Raw genomic sequence first — 20,000 nt, 5'->3', positions numbered from 1 at the left:
TCCCACTGATGTCAGTAGTGGAGATTTAAGTGTATTTACTACAGGTTGGCTCCAGATTTGGTCATACTTAAAGTAGACCCATTGAAATCAGTGGAATTTAGAATAGTCATGATTAACTTAAATCCAACTGATTTCAGTGGGACTACTGTAAATCTAGATCCAGCTCTAGAAATTGATTTGACCATATGTCTACCCGAATTTACAGCAGAATAAAGTTAAAACAAGAATAATAAATATTCTTAATTTTGGCTGGACAGGGGCCTCTATTTGAAACCTATATGCAGAATGACGTTTTACTTAGGTGTAAGCCTTGTCGATTCAGCCAGGCTTTCTTACAAAGAACTGAAGGCAATGGCTGGATCAGGCCAAGAGGCCATCCTGGCAGTGGTCAACCAGGTGCCCACAGGGTCTCTCAAACCAGGCATGAGTGGAAAGACACCCTTTTGCCCAAATTCCCAGCAACTGGTGTACATGGAATACTGCCTCTAAGAGTTGAAGTCGCAAATAGCCATCAGGACTAGTAGCACATACGTGTTTCATATTTCAAATCTAAATATGCTCACCTAACTTACATTCCCACGCACATCCACTCATAAGGAAGTTTCTACTGAGTTTGTTTGGATTTTCACTCCTAAATTCGCAAGGTTAAACAAAATGTGTGGACTTATGCAAGATTAGTTGGAAGTCAGCTCAATGGGGTTCCTTCTTTAGTTAATGCTGCACACCTATACCCACTAGCCCAGAAGTAAGCCCTACTAAATTAAACGGACTTACTTCTGAGTAGACATGCCTAGGACCGTCAGTTTGGTTTGGACTACGGCCTCAATCCCATCGAAATCAATAGGACTTAAGTGGACATTTTTCGAAATGGGAAGTGTAACTTAACGCGGCTTTTGGGGCGGGAGATGGGCGCCTGACCTTAAGAATTCCTTTGCAGATTCGCTCCGGAGCAAAGCCCGCGCAGAAGAGGGCTGTCCGTCCAGCCCGGGAATGGCAACGATCAAGTCCCCCGGCGGCAAACGGGTAAAGGCGTGAAGCCTGCAAAAAGGGGGAGCTTCCGCAGAGAAGGGCCTAAACCGGTGGACCCTTTTGACCCTCGGTGTGCGGGGCGTGGGGCGTGGGGGGGGGGAAGCTGGCATTGAGAGGCGAGGATGCGGCAGCCCAGCCTCCCCCCCCCCGCCGCTGGGGCCCTCCCGCTTCCCCCACATTGCCCTTTCTGCTAGCTCGGACAACGAAGCGCGGAGCAACTGACAAATGTAACCCTGAGAGTTGCAGCCGCGAAGGCGCCGCCTCGTCGGTGGGGTGAGCAGCATGGCGAGCTCTGTCGAAAACCCTCCTGCTTCCGAGTTCAATCCATAATCTTCTGTGGATCAGGAAATGCCTCGTTACAGAGACACACCAGATCCTCGGGCTGCCTAATGCACAAAGAAAGGAGATAAATTAGATCTGCAGTTCACTCCACCCCACCCCAAGAAAGGGGACAATTATTCCAAAGGGTAAGTATGAGGACGGGTGTTTCCTCGGTGCCTGTGTATGGGGTTGTATTCCATGATAGTCACTCTAAGTAGATTCATTCAGAATGGATCTTAACTGAGGCTAACATGGAAGACAACCTTGTATCTATCCATCTGATAGTTATGTGTTTGTGTATGCATGATCTGCTTACATTAAAGCAACCAGAGAGAGAGAGAGGAAAAAATGCTTGCAACCCTTCATGCATGACCGAAAAAGTATGCCCTAACTAAATGTTAGGAACCCATCCTACAACAGGGACAAAAAAAGTCCTACAATTTCCAGAATTCTTTCTTCTTCCATAGGCAGGGCCCGTGAAGACTCTTTGTAGTCCACCCAGAGAACATGGTTATTGGAAGATTAAAAATATAACCAATATTTTCTGTTTTCATCACAAACACACTTGTTACAGGCACCCCTGAAATTCTTCCAAATGTCTCGCATGGGCTTTCTTGCAGCCTAAGCGAACAGCATTTGCCTGATTATTTCCCACACAGGCTAAAGTTCCCACAAGGCTTGCCTTGTGTGTGTTTGGGCTAATATATGTAAGAACACAGAAGTCCTCTGCTGGACCGGACCGAGGGGCCAGCGTTCTTTTCCCCAGTGCCAGCTCAGATGCTTCTGGGCAACCCCACACAGGCCATGAGCGCGCCAGTAACTCCACCCTGTTCTGCAGCAACTCGTGCACACAATCACACTGCCCCTGATATTGCAGCGAGCGCCCAGCCATCAAGACTAGAAGCCACCGATTGCCTTCTCTCCCAGGAATTTGCCCAGTCCTCCTTTAAAGCGCTCAAAATGGGTAATCGTCCCGTGGCTTAGTTTCCAGACTTCCATAATTTGGTAGTGCAACCTGCCTGCAACCTGTCCTGTATCTCCCTCCCATCAGCTTCATGGGATGCCCCCGTCGGAAGGGAAGCAAATGCCCGCCTTTCCGCTTCCACCACCCCGTGCTTCAATTGTATCTCTCTCTGCCAGAAACCCTCTTCCCTGCCTCGTTCTTCCCCTACATTAAAAAGCCCCACCGCATGAATGGTGCAGACAGAGGGCAGAAGGGGGAGGTTAAATCGCATTCATGTCTATCCTTGCCAATGAAAATGTTTCATCTGCAAGCAAAGCCAAACCAAATCAAACTGAAACCGCCCAGATTTCCAGCTTCTCCCACCAGGGCTACCGAGCCTTTCTTGCAACGCTCGTGCAAGGCCGGCCCTTGCTAACGCCCAAACGCTTCGACCCCTCCACTCCGCATGAGCAACCATGACTTAGGTTCGCACGAAGAGCTTCAGAGGAATCTGAAGGCGATCTCTGAAGCCGCCTTGCACGAGACCGCACGCACACTTAATGAATCTGAGCGAGTTAGCCCCTTCGACCCGTTTTGTTCACACGTACCGCCAAGGCCACGTTTTCCCGCTACCCCGAGGCCTGACCGCGGCGCCCTGCCTTCCCAGCAGAGTAGTCGCAACCCGACGCGGGTCTTCTCAGAGGCATGCCCCGCCGAGCTCGGTGGGCCTTACTCCTAGGGAACTGCGCCAGACGTCAGGCCAAGAGCGCCGTGGTGGCGGTGAGCGCGGGCAGAAGTCTGCCCTGGGTCCGGTGCTCTCCGGCGCGGTGACAGTTAAGCCCCTTATCGGATGTCAGCGACGGGGGCGAGCAACAACAAACAGGAGAATCCGGCGCAGTCAAAACATCCCGGGGGAGCGGAGCGAGCCATTGTGCCGGCGGCGGTGGGGAATGCCATTAGGGGACCGGGGGACCGGCCTGCCCTCTCCGGGGCGCCCCTATCGCACCCATCAGTAAACACGGATGGAGACAAGGCGCCCGAGAAGACGGGGGCTGCCTGGCAGAGAAGGGAGCGAGCTCTCGGCTGCTGCTGCCCTCCTGGCCCCGTTTGCCTTTGCATGCACGAGGGCTTCTTCCTTCTGCAGAAACGGAAGGCAAAAGTGGCGAAAATGAGGTGGGCAGAAGTGCTCGCCTTGATCCACGCTGGCCTGCATGCTCACTCCATCATCGCCCCCATAAGAAAAGGAGGTCTGTGAGTGTGTGTGTGTGTGTAGGGAACAGAGAGGTAGGTCTGATCTTACATGGTTTTTTGTTGTGACCTGCCTTGGGAGCCATGTGGCTAATGGGGCAGGCTAGAAATCCAATAAAATAAGTAAATAAATAAATAGACTGCTGATTTGCAGGGGAGAGAGGTGGAATCACAACAAGAGTGGTGGGGATATAGACACCCTGGCAACAGTGCAGGCATTACTCTGAACTAGCTTGGACTGCTCAAGATCAAGGCCTGCCAGATCATTGATCGGGTAACCTCCTTAGAAGATTGTGGAAATCAGGATACAGGCAGTAATGTATGGATGTTATACATTGTGACTTCAGCAAAGCATTTCCAAGGGGCCCCAGTACATCTTGGCACTATGATTAGGCAGATCTGCAGATGGCTGAAGAACTCTGCTGAAAAAGTAATCATCAGGCTGGAGGGAGGTATCTATGAGGTGCCAGAGGGCTTCATCACAGACCCTTCCGTATTATTATTAATATCTTGGAGGATGAGGGGGCAGAATCATCATTATCATCAATTTCATTTCTCTGCTGCCCAATATCCAAAGCTCTCTGAACATTTACAACACTTATCAATGTACAGATGACTCAGGATAGAGTGGGATAATGAGTAGAAAATAATGAACTGGACTTTATCAGGGATGAGTACAAAGTTGTCATTTATGATGGAGGAATCAAATGCACAGGTATAATATAGGTGTGGGGTTCCTGGCTTGAAAATAGTACATGTAAAAAGCATCTTAGTGTTGTACTCAGTTATAAGCTGAAAAGGAGTCAACAATGTGATGTGGCTCAGAAAAGACAAATGTAATTTTAGGCAGCATCAATAAAAGAAGTATAGTCTCTAAACCACGGAAAGTAATAGTTCCACTCTGTTATGGTGAGACCTCACCTCAAACACTGCATGCAATTTGTGAAACCACAGTTTAATACAGATTCAGAAAAGTTGGAACCAGTTCAGAGGAGGACAACAAAGATAACTGGGAGACTAGACAGAAATGTTATGAGAAAAGATAGGCAGAACTAGGTTTATTTTGCCTAGAGAAGAGGAGGTTGGGGAAGGGTAGAATAGCAGTTTTAAAGGGCCTAAAGGGTTGATGCACCAAAGAGGGCCACAACCTGTTCCCTCTTGTTCAAGATTGTAGGACACAAAATAATAGGCTTAGGTTACAATAGGCAGGTTTCAGTTGAACACCAGCAAATATCTCCTAGTGATCAGAGCAACAGGACAATGGAGCTGACTAGAGAGCTGCTGGATTCTCCACGCTGAAGAACTTTAAGGAGAGTTTGGACAACCAGCTGTCAGGAATCATGTAAACTGGATTCTTGCACAGGGCAAGAAGATGGCTTTAAATAGCCCCTTCCAACTCTGTGTTTCTATGACGTTATATTCCTATGATTCTGTGTTCCTCCTGTTCCTTTCCCCAAGTGATGAGCACATGTGTGCTTACCACACTGAGGCCTTTCTTATTTAGATTACTCATGTGTAGACCACTTCCCATTAGCAAACACTGCAATGGAGGCAATCTAAAGTTTATAATTGGGTTTGATTGGTGGAAGGGTTTATATGACATGTGGCATTGTAACTTGATGCCTCTATGCATAAAAGCAGCCCTACATTTTTGGATTTTTTGAAAAGGTAACTCCTTTCAAGAGAGAGGAGCTGCTGCCACAGGCAAGAAGTCAGCAGTAACCTGCCTCCAATAGATGGTCTAGCGATGAAGAGCTGTTGCATAGATCACAGCTTAGTGACAGTCCGTGTGGGATCTCTCTAGCATGTGTTCCTAAGACTTATGGCTTTCTTTTGCATCCACATGTAAAGTCAAATAGTTGAGGCCATCCACAGATTAAGGGTGAGCTCATATACAGGGCTGACACTTTTTTCTCCCAAGTACTATTTTCTTAAGCTTCTAAAAGCAGCAACCCTATATGCATAAACCTGGGAAGAAGTTCATATAGCTAGCCTTACTTCTGAGTAAATCTGCCTAGTATTGCAATGCATGTGAGTTTTCGTTCTCTGCTCCATGCTATTAATTTCAGTTTGCAGTTTGTTTTCAGTGCTGAATCATATCTTTTTGTATTATCACTGTTATGGTTGTTGATTTTAACTTGTTTATTTTTATTCAGTAAGCAGCTCTGTAAACCTCAGCTAATGGGCAGTATAAAAACAAAATAAATAGATGAGGTGGCCTTTAAATATCAAAACTCCACAAATAAACATTAACGGCACAAGACTACTGCTTTAAAAAAGGAAAAAACAGGGATAGGCTTTAAAAATGGGGAGGGGGACAGGCCCAGGAAGAAGTGGCAGCCTATTCCTTTGAAAGTCACAAACAGATGCACAATTTGGGGTCCGTGAGAATCATAGCATCCCAAAGCAACATTCTAGCTAGTGAAAAGTTCACAGTAGCACACACCCTCCATAGATGCATGGCTGTTGTCTGTTCCGTGGCCTTCTTCCCATATCCATGGTCATTATTTTCCTATTTATCTCCAGAGCTCAGCCCAACAGTTCTGAGGAAACCTGCAGTGATGGGCCGGCCTGTGTGAACCACCAGCCCTGGTCTCTAGCAGAGACCTGTGTCTCCTGATTCTGCTCTGCAGCCTCAGGCAGCACCATGTTTGTTTGCAGACTGAGGGATTCCACTGGATGGTCATGCTCTGTGGTTAACTGGGGGACAGGGCTTTTCCAACATTACTGCATCTGCTTTATGTGTGAATATGGTGGGAAACATCTCTCTGCTGCAAGCCTTGCAAATGTTAAGCCTGAGAATCTGGGCCACATGTTCAGCCACAGATATGTCTAACTGTTTCCCACAGAGGTTTAGGCAAGAGGAAAATACAGCCCAAGATCTGTTGGAAAGAATTCTTGCTTGTACCATCAGGGCCATGGAACTGCTCTCTCCCCCGTTCCCAGGAGTCTTCTCTTCACCCTTCCTTGTTGATCTTTTTTTCTCTTTCTTTTTAACCCAGCGCAGCATCCGCATTTGCCTTCGGCATCGTCAGTATAAATACTGCCTACCTGATCTCTACTGGAATTCTCTACAAACCAAGGAACCTGTCAGATTCACCGTGGATGGAGACAGCTTTGAATGAACGGCTTGGCAGGATTCTAACAGTTTCAGAAATGAAGGATCTACAATATTGGAGAATTTCTTTGTCTCAGTGGTCCTGGGGACACTTAAACCTGAAACCATCACAACACCTGGCAGGTCCCAGTTTGAATGCCTGCCACTCTTCCTCCTTTCTGTTGTTTTTTACTGCTCTGATCATGCAATTATCCTGACTACAACAACCCATTAACCTGCTCCCCCACCCCCTCAGCCATGATCTGCCCCCCTGTGCCATCTTGCTTAATGAAGACATCAAAAGCTTGAACTGGCCCAATAAAATTATGACCACATATGAATTAGTGAAAACTATCCTTGTTCAACAGGCCTTCAATATTGGTTTGCTGTCCTGCCTGCTGGGTTTCTTATTTCTGTTGGCTAATGCTTGCTTTTCTTTTGCTGATTTTAAGATTATATCTCAATACATTATTTTTGTATACTATTGAGAACATTTTGGGATAGAAAAATGACCTATACATTTTAATACACAGATTAAATGATAGACCTTGCCCTTTCCTCCAAGGACAAGTAGCCTGGAGTAGCATTTTCTTCTCCCAACAATCCCTTAAGAGGAGGCAGAGACCAGGCAATGTAGCCGTGCTTTCCTCATTCTACCCATGAGTTCTTCAGAGTTGAGATGCTGTTTAACAACCCCCAAGGCCCCTGAACCAAGCAGAAACTTTATATATCTAAAATGGTACCACCCACAGACAAAATGAAAGCATTGACAAACCTGGAGGAATCCCAGGGCTTACAGAAGTAGGTAGAAGTCTTTAAAGAAAAAAAAATTGGGACATGGGAAGAGAAATCCCAGCATGCTCAGGATGCCAACTTTTGGGCAGGAGGATGGGCTGGGAAATGTGCGGTGCTGGGGAGTAAGAAGGGATGGAGAATCCGGGCCGGCAGGGTGCCAAGGACCCAGAAGAGGGACAGGCTGCAAACTCTGCCATTGTGGTCCCACTTCTGCTACATTAGAGCTTTTTAGCGAAGGTGAGGCAAAACCTGACAGAGAAATCAACATTTCCAAGAGACAGAAACTTAATTTATATACTGCCCACCAGCCAAAGCTTTCTGGAAGGTTTTTTTAATGTATTAGATGTATATCCTGCCTTTTTCTTTGTTCTTTTTAAAGAACTTACAGTTGCTTACATAATTTTCCTCCTCTTGCTCTCAATCTTATCCTCAAAACAACAACCCTGTGAGGTAGGTTGCACTGAGAAGCCGTGACTGGCCCAGAGTCACCCAGCTGGCTTGACAGCGGAGCCATGCTTCACTCAGTCAACCCAAAGTTCTGATTTGCCCCAGTGGGTGAGAAAGCGCCACCAAAGCAGACAGAAGGCTATTTAAAAGTCCAATATATTTGAAAATATATTTTTAAAACTCATGCGGGAAAACAGTAAATATCTTTTAACTAATGAAAAAATAAAATCATGCCACACTGGAAGTCTTGAGGGACAAGCCTATGGCCCCCAGGTGTTGTCTGGGGCTGGAATAGGATGGTTTGGACTCCCAGCTCCAAGGCTGGGATCGAAGCAACCAGGACCCTCCCCTCAAGGCTGGTGTGGAAAGGCAGTTGCCAGCTGCTCTCCAAGGTGGGGAAGGAGAGGGGACCAGAGCGGCCAGGATACCCGTGTCTTCTGCAGCCTCCTCCAACCCCCTCCCCAAGTGCTATCACTGGATGGCCCAAAATGGCCATCTGCTGAAAGCACAGAGCAGGAGCCGAAGATCCCAGCCGCTCCTCCCCTCTGCGCTGGGTGAGGGTGAGCCTCTGACTTTGGTGCTTCTCACTCTTCTCAGTCGGACTGCACTCTCAAAACATGAGTGATTTAATGAGAATAGTAAAAGCGACAGAATTTCACATGCAAAAGTAAAGTGTGAAACATGCAGTAAGCACACATACACACACACACACGGATGCATGCAAGAACACACACACAATTGCAACCATTAACCATATGGTAATGTGACGGTTACATGCAAAAACTATGCCACACAAAAGAAGCTACAGTTTAACATTTGCTGGGACTGATTAAAAATAATATTAGAAAATCCATATTAGATCATCAAATAGAAAAGTTATGACTTACAAAAGTCACAGTGGGTCAAACTTGCTGCAGTTTGAATACTTAGCTCCACTTAAATTCCCACCAGGCTAGTTAAATGCAGTGTTTAAAGCATACAACAATACAGCAGTATATTGTAAAATGTTAGAGGAAAAGAGAAGAGGGAAAAGAAAAATTTGAAACCTAGTCAATGTCCTGCTAAGTCTCTCCTGTCAAAGTGCAGGGCTGTCATACATGGTTACTTTGTTTTTCACTTAACAACTAGCAAACAACTAGCTGTCAAGAGGAATAGAAATCCACATGGATATCTTGCCTTATGAAACTAGTGATCTAGTTTTTAAGTATTTTCCGCACAATTCTCGGTGCCTTTCACCCTTTCTCTCCTCAGCCTTTAGCTACTCCAGAAAGGTAAAACGTACAACCCTGCCCCCCACCCCCATTTTTTGTGAACATGGACTTTTGTCAGCTGTCAAAGGTTTTGTTTAAGCTGGGTTCTTGACAGGGCTCAGCAGGCTGTTTTAACAGATTTCCTGACTGCATCACTGGAATGGAATGACTTTCCTTGGCAGAGGCACAAGTGAGCATGGCAGAAAAGGCAAGGGGTATTTGCTATTCTTGCTGAACGGTTCATTGTCTGTTTCCCCAAGGCATATCACTGGATGGGCCTCCCAGATTCAGACAGCACAACAAACTGTTGTGTGTCCAACAACCGCTAGAACAAGCCATGGCGTCTTAGGATAGTTTTCCATGAAAACAAGAAACCCTGCTGGGCTTGAGCAACATGGTGCTTGTTGTGCCATGCAAAGCAGGTCACTGCAACTTCTTTCCATACTGCTCAGTGGTTCCATGGCTTGACTACAGTCTCAGACTCCAAGCAGCAAAAACATTTCTCCCTCGGGGAAAGATGTGACTGCTTGGGAACCAAAGTTTTGGTTCCATTCCATTCTGGGGTTCCCTTATAACCCCTCTGAACAGGAAACTGAGTGAGAACTTGTCAAATTGTTGTGGGCCAATCTGGCAGGTTGTAATAGCTTTAGAAAATTTTATTATTCTTGTTGTTCTGTTCTTGGGTAGTGTACAAACGAAAATGGATGACAACAATGACAACAGCTTGCCCAGTGCCCTACACAGCCAGACCAAACTGAGTCCATCTTACCCAGGTCCAAGGAGCAGAAACCTCCATTTTGCAATCAGTTGCAGGTCTCTGCCAAGTCATCTGGATGCTGGCATTGCAACGTCATCGTCCGGACTCAGGTCGTCTCAAGGCCAAGCATCTCCACCAAGTAAACCTATTAATAAGCTGTTCAGGTGTGCAAACAATGAGGAATCTCCTAGAGCTGGGGATGAGCCATTCCTGGAAAGTCAGTAGACCAAAAAACGGATTTCTTCTGAAATTTCCACCCAGGCAAGCAACAAGAAGCCAGATAAACTTGTGAAAAAGGATGGTCGAGGCCTTTCTCTTCCCACTGAGATGCCACAAGCAACTCTCCCAGGGAAGAGTGAAACTTGGGCAGACACCAGAGAGATTGTGCCAGGATTTCTTCAGTATGGCTGCCCAGGTGTAGTTTTTCCCAAAGAGAAGAAGACCTGACACAGGTATCCAGAGAATCTTACATTAGGCACAGAGAGTCTTTAAAGAACCAGAAAGGCAACTTCCACAGGGCTGTGCTACCTAGGCTATATTTTCCCCTTTATACTTGTGTTTTTAATTTGATTTGCCTCTTTAAACTGCTTCATGCTTTGTGCTCTGAATCTGTCTAATCCTTTCCCCATGCTATACTTTCCCTGATTCCTTAATAATTCTTTTACCCCATTTCACTGAAACCCAGAGCACATGCTTTGAGAGCGAAAGTGGGGAAGCTCACAGGTGGGTGTGCCATGTCTTGGGTCACACCATGCTCTTTCAACACCCAGGCTGCAGGCAGTGTGCTGACTAGCTTAGTTGTGTTCCGCTAAGGAAGCTGTGGTGGGATCCCTGGCCAGTCATCGCCAGCAACCGAGAATGCTTGGAAACTGGTGGGAGCAGGTTTGTTTTACCTCTGCACTGGCCGCTGGCGCCACTTTCAGCGCTCCTCCACCAGGCCTTGCGACTGCCTCCATGGTGCCGTGGGCAGCAGCTCCCCACACTTGCTTTCATAACATGCTTTTGTATGCTTTTTGAAGTCCAGGATTTTAATTCTCATTGAGTTGTTGTCATTTTTATCTATTGACAGCAGATAAAAGACAAACCCATAACCACAGAATGATGGTGTACTTCTGGAGGGGTGAGGGAGAGGAAACGGGCTCTGCATCCTTTGAGGGACATGCCCTTTTGAGCAAGATGGGCTAAAACAGGAACATTCCCAGTTAAGGCCTGCAGGGTCCCAGAGCTCCTGGTACAGGTGAAATTTTGTTCAGCTAGGACAGCACAGGAAGATCAGTCTGGTCTTTGATGGGCAAAATTCCACTTACTGTTTCCTTTATGTTTGCCCTCTTACTGCTAAGCAGGTTTTAAACAGCTACATTATCCTCCAGATGCCTCACTGAACTGAACACCTGGGCAAGAAGGCTTTTCCCTACAGGTCTCAGGTGCACTTTAATTATTTGGGGCAAGACTCTAATCTATATTATATTATCATTTCAGGAAAGAAGCTTATGCATGCTTACACAAACAAAGGCCTACAACTCCCAGCATTCCACCATGTTAGCTGGGGAATCCCATTTGGATTATTATTGCTACCATCATTATTTCTATACTACCACACAGCCGAAGCTCTCTGGGCACTTTACACAAATTCTAGGAGTTTTAAGATTGTTGTCTGCCTAACCATACGTGGGATTGTGCCCTCCCTGAGTTTCTGAACCACCCTATAGCTGAAGCTCTCAGGCTGACATATATGAGAAAAAGACAAACGTTAAAACCCATGATATGATGACATCATTTAACACAATTAAAACAAACATGAGAAAGGGTCATTTTAAACTGCAGATTTTCTTTAAACATAAAATTCAAAATAAACAAGCAGCAGTTTAAAATATTATAACATAGTGGGGCTGAGAAAGAACAGAACCAGCAACAAAGACACACTCCTGAACACAAGAGAGTAAGCCCCACTGCACACCGTGGGAATAACTCCACAATAAGCACACAGAGAGGTGCACCGCATGGTCCCAGTCCTGTGCGTATTTATGCAGAGGTGCCGTAAGCCCCATTGAGCCTGCCCATGATAAGGGCATAAAGGAGGTTTTTGGTGGGTCATTCATACAGTCTGGATCCACTACTACAACGTTCCTCTCCCCCTCCCCAAAAATGTATACTTTTCTTTAACAAATGGTTTGTGGTTTAAGAAGAATGAAATGCCACAGCGATCTTGCAGAGAAAATGGTGGCCTCCTTACCCTCCATGCCGCTTGCAATTGATTATCCACGGAAGGTAGAGCTCCAGGACAGTTTGTCTCCTGCTTCAGCAGCTGTTGGAGGAAAAGCAGCAACTGCGAGGGAGACGGGAGGGTCTCTCCTGGCCATTTTATTTCTCTATTTTTCTGCCCACCCCCATGCACACCTCCCCGCTTCCACCGGAGGACCATGTTCAGTGAAGACAAACCATACTATCTTTAGAAAATATTTTCATATCCACCTATGGAAAGATGCAGCTGTTTCTAAACAGCACAACAAGCATGTTATGAAAATGTTTTCCTTCTGTTCCATTTATCACAATTTTAATCTTTTAATTCTGTTTTTAAAGGAGGCAGGAGTAGTATCTATGGGCCTCCCAAGAAGTCTCTGGGGTTTCAAAGGCAGGCATTACATCAGGATTCCATGAAGCATTTTCGGGAGAAGCTTGTTTTCTTTCTTTCTACAATGTGTAAATTGCTCTTCATCCAGAAGGTGGTGTTCTGAACATAAGAAGAAAGCAGAAAGAAGGCAAATAAGACAAAACTAAAACCCAGTATTTTTTTTATTTGTGTGTGTGTGTGTGTGTGTGTGTGTGTGCACGCGCACATGCGCACACAGTAAAAGACCAATGATCACTACACTTCAGCCAGCAAGCCAAACAAAAACACAACAATCAATTAAGTTGAAACATAAATTAAACTGTCGATTCTAAAATTCTAGAACACAAAAATGCTTGGGCAAGAAGAAACATTTTAATATAACATTAATTTTAAAAGTGGATGCCAATTGTATCTCCTTTGGGAATTCATTCCAGATTTGGAGCACCACCACGAAGAAGGTCTTCTGCATTGGCAGCTATGAGTGAATTTCCTTTTTAATGAACTAAAATTTAGTGAGCCAGGATCCACCGTTAGGGTCTTCCTAATCTGAGATTTGTGGCCCTATCTTGAAGGCTGTTGCGTTCCCAAATGAGTGCAGGGGGACAGAACACTGCAGGCAACAGGCAGGTGCTTGCCACAGCATGGGAGCATCAGGTAAGCAAAGAACCTGGCAAAGCAGAGCTGTGATGGCTCACCTGTGGCAACCAATTTTAATTGCCTCTGTAAGTCACCTTGTCCCTTTTCTTGGTAGAAAGTCAGGGTACACACCAAAGGAAAAAATAAATAAGTCCAGGTGATTCACAGGGAAAATCTCTGCAGCTGCTATTTTGGAGTAAGTTACTAAGACGGATTGCTCATGCTGACGCAGGATGCCATCTGCCCTCACGGTATTCTGGCCAGTCGTTTTCCTTTCCTCCCTTAGGCAGATTCATTCCTGGTTAGGTTATTTGTGGACAGAGATCCAGCTCACTGGTTTCAGTACGAGCACTTCAGCTGGAAGGGAGATCCTGCATGACTGTCAATATCCACCAGGCTGAGGCGAAGGACAAGACGGTGCCCATCCCCAAATTGTCGCTACTGGCAGCGCTGCTACTCTTATTTGTGTACCAGCCGATAGCCAAAGCGTTCCTGGCAGTTCACCAAACTATCCATGTGCGGAAACCAAAGAGCGTGCCTGGTAGCTGGATCCTTCCTCCGTTGGAAGAGCATCCTCTGCTTTTTCTGAGGGCAGCAGGATAGCTTAGAGGACACGGGGGGACCACGTGGCACACACAGCTCTGGCTTCCAGTGCCACGCTGCCGCACACCCTCCCACAACACCTGTTCCCCGGCACCCCTCTCCGGCTGCTGCCCTCCTCCACCTAGCGGAAGGGCTGGCTCTTCCTTCCCTCAGTCCTTGTCCCCCAAGCAGGTAGCTCAGCTCTTGCCCTCCCAGACCCTCTGAGCACAGAGCTGCCTAATTGCTCCCCATTTGTTCTTGCAAGACTCAGCAAATGAAAACGAATTGTAATGGGGGTGGGGGTGAATGTGTTCTGGCTGCTGCAAGAAGAAATGTGCATGTATGTAACCAAAATAGGTGGCCAGGAGACAGGGAATGGGGGAGCCGAGGGAACTGGAAACAAACCAAGGCATGTTGAAATTCAGGGTGATGATACAGTACATTCTGAGTACAGCCCTCCTTCAGGTGATAACATGCTCAAGGCTATCAGTTATTCGACTGGAAATCGCACATCTGTATTTCAGTCCATACCTTAATTTGAATGAGGCATCCTTGGTTTCCCTCAAAGAGCAACACCCCTCTTTGGGCTTCAGGACACGGCATGAGAGGCGGCATAAAGTGGGCCATGATGTGCCCTCCAGATGTTTTGGGCTACGGCTACGGCTCCTATAAGCCCCAGCCAGCACGGCCAACAGACAGGGATACTGCCGAATAGCCAAAGCTGCCTGGGAAGTTTACAAGAATTTATAAAAACAATAGCTGTACACCAAAACATCTGGAGCACACCAGGTGGTCTACGCCATTTCTCTCCTATGGCCCAGACTCACCAAGTGCAGTTAGGCGAGCTGTTCTCCATGACATAAAATGTGTCTTCTGCATTTTAATATGCATTTTGAAATGTGCAGATAGAAGATGCTGGGAGCACCGATAACTGTTTCAATCACGGCCAGCGTGGACAGGGATTTTAACCTCTTCCCCTACTGCAGTCCTTTGGCTGCTCCAAAGCCAAGGTAGAGAAATCACTTGTGGCTGCTGGTGAGAGCTTCCCCACAGCGTAAAGGAACAATTTTCAGTAGGACAATAGCAGGAGAAAGACAAGACTGAAAACAAAGCAAAACCCATCTTTGTGCCTTCTGCAATCCTCGTAATGATCATTAAGGGGCAGTGCTGCTCATCACAGGGACTGCAACAGCTTCTGTTTGCCTTTTAAAAGGGGGCATGTTAAATCAAAGCTACATTTTATAGCAGTTGATGCAGTTTCACCCTCATGTCTCCATTTGCAATACCAGCATACTACTGGCCTACCTTACAAGGTTGTTGCAAGGATCAATAAGAAAATGCATGTGAACTGCCCTGAACATGAAAGAAAAGGAGGACAACAGACATGCCATGATTAATACGGACTGGTTTCCTCAGACAAGCTGCTCCTCCATAAGGCAACGGTCTCAAGGTCCTACCTCCTCCTTAAAGCCCCCAGAGCATTTCCAGGCAACTTAAAAGGGCTGGTCTCATTTTCTCCCCTGAACCCCAGTCAGCCTTTACATTCCCCATCTTATTTCCTTTTTTAAAAAGGTGAAATTCTCATCAAAACAGTCTTCCAGACAGGCAATCACATTTGTCCGCTGCAGCAAAAGCAAACAGTGACTGGGCAGACACGGTCCTTTTCTGCTGTCCTTCATCTGCAGGTGCCTGTTCCATAACCCAGTCCCTGCTCATAGGTTGTTGTGACCTCCAAACCCAGTGAAGAACAACGCCCCTCCCCATCCCATGGATTGTTTCTGGACTGTGGTGGTTTGTTAACCATGCCGACAACCTGCTCTGACAAGGTTTCTATGATGTGACAACCTATGCACAGGGGCTGGGTTGTAGGAGAGGCACCTGTGGGCTGCTGGCACATGGCGCTGATCCCAGCTTATTTAAAGCATTGTGAGTCAAGACGCTTGTGCAAACCAGAGCACTGGATTGTGGCAGCTTAAAAAAAGAAACACATCGGTTATGCATTTCTTTGCTGATCAGTGTGAGGCAGATCGTAACACCTGATGCAATCTGGCTGCATCTTACACACGTGACTTCTGTGGGGCAAAACCTCACTGAACCTCCTAGTAATGCTCCCAGGAGATTGTTCAGCCCCAGTTTCCCAGTGATGCAAAAAAGTAGTGGAGTAAAATGGAGGCCTGTGTGTACATATGCTCCTAGAGAATCTTGTAGAGAAGCGTTTCACTTGTTCTGCCTTGTTGCTCACTGGCTGACACACCCCTGAACAGATGGATGCAGGAGACAGCCAGTGAGAGCCTTGGAGCGTGAGCTGGATGCCGAGCGGAGCCTGCTCCGAGGGCGAGGACCAGACTGCCACTGGCTGGAAGAGCCACACCAGCCTGGCCATCACGGGATCCGAACCAGGGGCCCGAAGGCCAGGGACGTAGGCGAGAGACTTCTCTGCCAGGGCTGGGAGATGGAAGCAAGTGGACTGCAGGCAGCCTCCCGGAGCAGCTCCAGGAACAGAAGGGGGCTCTGTCCCAGCAACCGCCACCTGACTGGCTTGCCCCCCCACTGCTTTCCGTCAGCAGGTGGGTCAACTGGAAGAGAGGCTGAGTCAGGGGCTAACCTGCATTACAAGCAGTATGAGGATGACGAGAGAGGAGGCACAGCCTGGGGTGGCAGCTGGGGGGGGCCAGCAGGCACTAGGGAGCAGCAGCCCAAGGAACACCTGGCGGGGAGGGGGTGGTACTTGAGTTGTTGGCCTGGTTGGGGAAGCAACGGTCACTGGAAGGTGGCTGTTTTGGGGAGAAGGGCATAGGAACCTTCCAGATGCCTGGGACAACAGCTCCCTTTATCCACAGCCCACATAGCTATTGGCTGCAGGGATAATGAGAGCGGCATGCCAATGCATCAGAAGGGCACATGTTGGGGAAGGCTGATACAAGGTGTGCAAGCCAACCTTAGGGCATTTGTTCTCCAGAGTCACTCTCTGAAATCTGCCGGCCGTAGCTCCTTCCTATTCAAGATCAAGTCCTTTTGCAGCCAGTGGGGCCTGCTAGAGAGTAAATGTGCCTAAGCCGGCATCCCTGGAATTACTAGCCTACGGATTCCAATTGCACCCATTTTCCTAGTCTCTCCATTGTTCAGAGGTGAGTGACCGTGCCGATGTGGTCAAAATGGCACCATTCAGACACAGAGGTGCCAGGCTTGGGGAAGGCCCAGGCTTGCTGGAGCGCAAAAGATCTCTAGAAGATTCCAAAGAAGAGGGGAAACACCCAAACAGCCTCATGAGGCCTGAACATACCCCAATAGCCACAGAATACTGTCTGTCTGTTGCACGGACAGAATGATGCTATCCCTGAAAGGAATGTGGCTGTCCAAATCCCTGAACAAACCACTCCATGCAGCAACATTTTGTTGCAGGCTCCACTTGCAGTTTCTGATATCCATTGTAGGGGTAGACACTGCCAAAGCCCACTACTTTGGGAAATACAGGTCAAGGTTAATTTAAGGGTCCTGGTTTACCAGTTGCTTTCCCTAAACTTTTCTTTTTATTTTCAACCAACTGATGAAAACTTCATTCATGTTAGGCTTTCTTCAATAGCACATATCCTACCTGCCATCCATCCGACAAAGTTACAAGATCAGAGGAGAGGGCCATGGATATTTGACACAAAACAACACATGCTGACCCTTTGCAGGGCAAAAGGAATTGCATGACCTTGAAGTCTGTCTACTGCAATCTCAGAAGAACATACATAACAACGGCTGCAGACTTTTATGAGAATAACTTCCACTGTAGGCAAGTAAATTTAATCTCACTGTCAATGCACTGATGTTGTTTCATGTTATAAGGCTTTCTTGCATGGAGCTCCTTCCCTTGAATTGCTCACTGGTGAGAGTGTGGATCCTGGGAGAGATGTGTTGCCTTGTGAACTTCAACATTTGTTAGAACAAGCCTTCTTGAGAGACGCAAGACTTCTGCACCATCAGATTGTCACTTCTTCAGCCACCAGAGTTGTTCAGTATTCAGAAGTGTTATATTTCTGCGAGAAGCTTTGTACAGCCCTCAGATGACACCTGGCAACATCTGTTGACACATCAAGGAACCACTGAGGTATCGGCAGCTCTCTCTTCTAAGATAGTTCTGCTTCTTTCTTTGTTTCTTTCCTTCTATTTTTAAGGCAATATTCTCCACTGAAGTTGCTCCTTGTCTTCTAGCTCCCAATTCCAGAGCATGCCGAAAGAGCAGCATTGAAACATACGGTGCGATCCTATGCATGTTTAGATGGGAGAAAACCCCGCAACACTCATGATGGCTGGGAATGGTAGGACTTATGTCTATCTCAATATAAGCCTTAAACACCTGGAAATGTCCCTAATACCTGGATCTTTGTTTCTTTGTTCAGGACTCTGCGATATGAGCCTTCTCAACTTCTAGTATTTATTTATTTAAATAAATAATAGATTTATTAAATAGCACTAAATCAATACTAGATTTATTATTTTTATTTTAAAATGATTTATTTTTTATTTGTTTGTTATCCTGCTCCCTAGCCAAAGGCCCCTTGGAGCACTTTTCAAGCAATCGATGGGAAGAAGGCTATAGGCTTAAAAAGCCATGTCACGACGGGAAGGAGGGATGGGGAGGCAAAAGAAACCTGTTTGCTTGTGCCTCCACTGCTACTTAAATGTCCCTTTTATAACTATTTTAGGAGGCAGCAGAAATGGTACATTAATGGTAAATTAGTGTGTGTGTTTCCCGCCCACCGAGTTTCTTGCAGCAAAGCTCTGTTCCCCTCGCACCACTCACATCCAGCTGTTCCAGACCATGCTAAGACCAAGCTGTTTGCATTGAGTTGCCATTCAAAAGCCAACTCCGTCATGCTGAGGTCAGGGGTCAAGTTTAAACCGAAGGGCAGGTGTCAAGGGCTGGAGAGACCCTGCAGACAATTAGTTCCCACTTACACCATCATGTTCCATTTTATATTCATCTGAAGCATTTACGGTAGAAGCATTGCAGGTTTCAGTGGATGTGCTATCTGAAAAACACTGCCCTCTTAAGAATGCATTAGGCAAGCAGCCCTTTTCAAACCAATGGCCTCCTCAGAGAGAGTCTGCCCTTGATGTTGTATCAACAAAGATACCAGGATACCATCTGGACTCCGGGAGCAAATTAGTGTGAGAAACTCAGGATCTGCGGTGAAGAATTCACATTGCCAGAAACCTCTCTCTAGTTAAAAGTTGAATGATAACAAGGAAGGATATTTCTGCAGTATGAAATACCGTAGCAGAAAACAACAAATGTTTTAGGAAAGCATGCCACTTAGAAACTTGCACATCCCCACTATATAATAAGTGACCTTTCCTTCTGAACACCATTTAAAAACAAAACCAAACACAACTAGATCTAAAAGTCACAGTAGTGGGAAATGTAATTTGCCATACATCCCATTAAAACCCCAGCTGGAAAATTACCATCAAAAGATGCATATGTTTCTCTTCAAACATATTGGATAGTTTTTGTGCTAATTCGTGAAATATCATTTCAGCTTCATCCTGGCAGGGACAAAAATGGTCAGTTCATTAAATTAGCGGGTGTGTGGGGCGGGGGAGAATGTGAAAACAGAAAACATTCATTTATTTAAAAAGGTCTTATTGCCAAGGAAATACTTAGCTTTGGGATTTAAAATAACTACTCAGAAATTCTGTAATGAGTTTGAGCTGTCAACAAAGCAAATATTCCCAGATGGAATCCTTCACATTCTGATCATAAACACATTAACTCAGAAATAAGCAGGACAGATTTCCATATATATTTACTTCCAGGTAAGACTATTTAAGATTACAGGAAATTCCAAAACCAACATGTGGAAAAGAGAGATAGCACAAGGTACCCTCTGAAGGAAGTTCCATTATGTTCAGTATAGTTTCCACCAGGTGAGTCTGCACAAAGTTGCAATCACAGTGATAATTTTAGCCACACCAAATGTTGTAGTTGGGGTAGGCAACATTCTTGCCTATATCATATAACTAGGCACACGATTACTGTTCATTTCAAAAGAGTCAAAATACTCTTTGACCCCATCAAAAGCATTACATCCTCACTAACCCAATCAATAATAAAACCATCACACTTAAAAACTAATTACTCAGAGCAGATGGTTATTTTGTTTGATCACTCCTGACATGGCTATTTAGCTACCATTTCCTTGCCTTTCAAAGCAATCCCAGTGATGGATCAGTTGAGACTAGAGGTCAAGTTTAGGTTGATCTACAGGTGGCAAAGGTTTATTGATCTAACC

General features: G+C 46.2%; 1 long non-coding RNA gene across 2 annotated transcripts; it reads left to right on the top strand.

Annotated features, from left to right (window-relative positions):
- Positions 1-3,209: 3,209 nt before the first annotated feature.
- Positions 3,210-6,978, top strand: LOC123035887. Of its 2 annotated transcripts, none has more exons than XR_006417051.1 (2): positions 3,210-3,466; positions 6,549-6,978. It is a non-coding gene; the product is annotated as an uncharacterized LOC123035887 (long non-coding RNA). The 2 variants fall into 2 exon arrangements; XR_006417052.1 differs by having other exon boundaries at positions 3,210-3,577.
- Positions 6,979-20,000: the final 13,022 nt, after the last annotated feature.

This window comes from Varanus komodoensis, unplaced genomic scaffold (assembly GCF_004798865.1).
Source record: "Varanus komodoensis strain SLA01 unplaced genomic scaffold, ASM479886v1 scaffold7_3, whole genome shotgun sequence".
Lineage (NCBI taxonomy): Eukaryota > Metazoa > Chordata > Lepidosauria > Squamata > Varanidae > Varanus > Varanus komodoensis.
The sequence above is the reverse complement of the archived record's forward strand: the minus strand, read 5'-3'. Positions and strand labels throughout refer to the sequence as shown.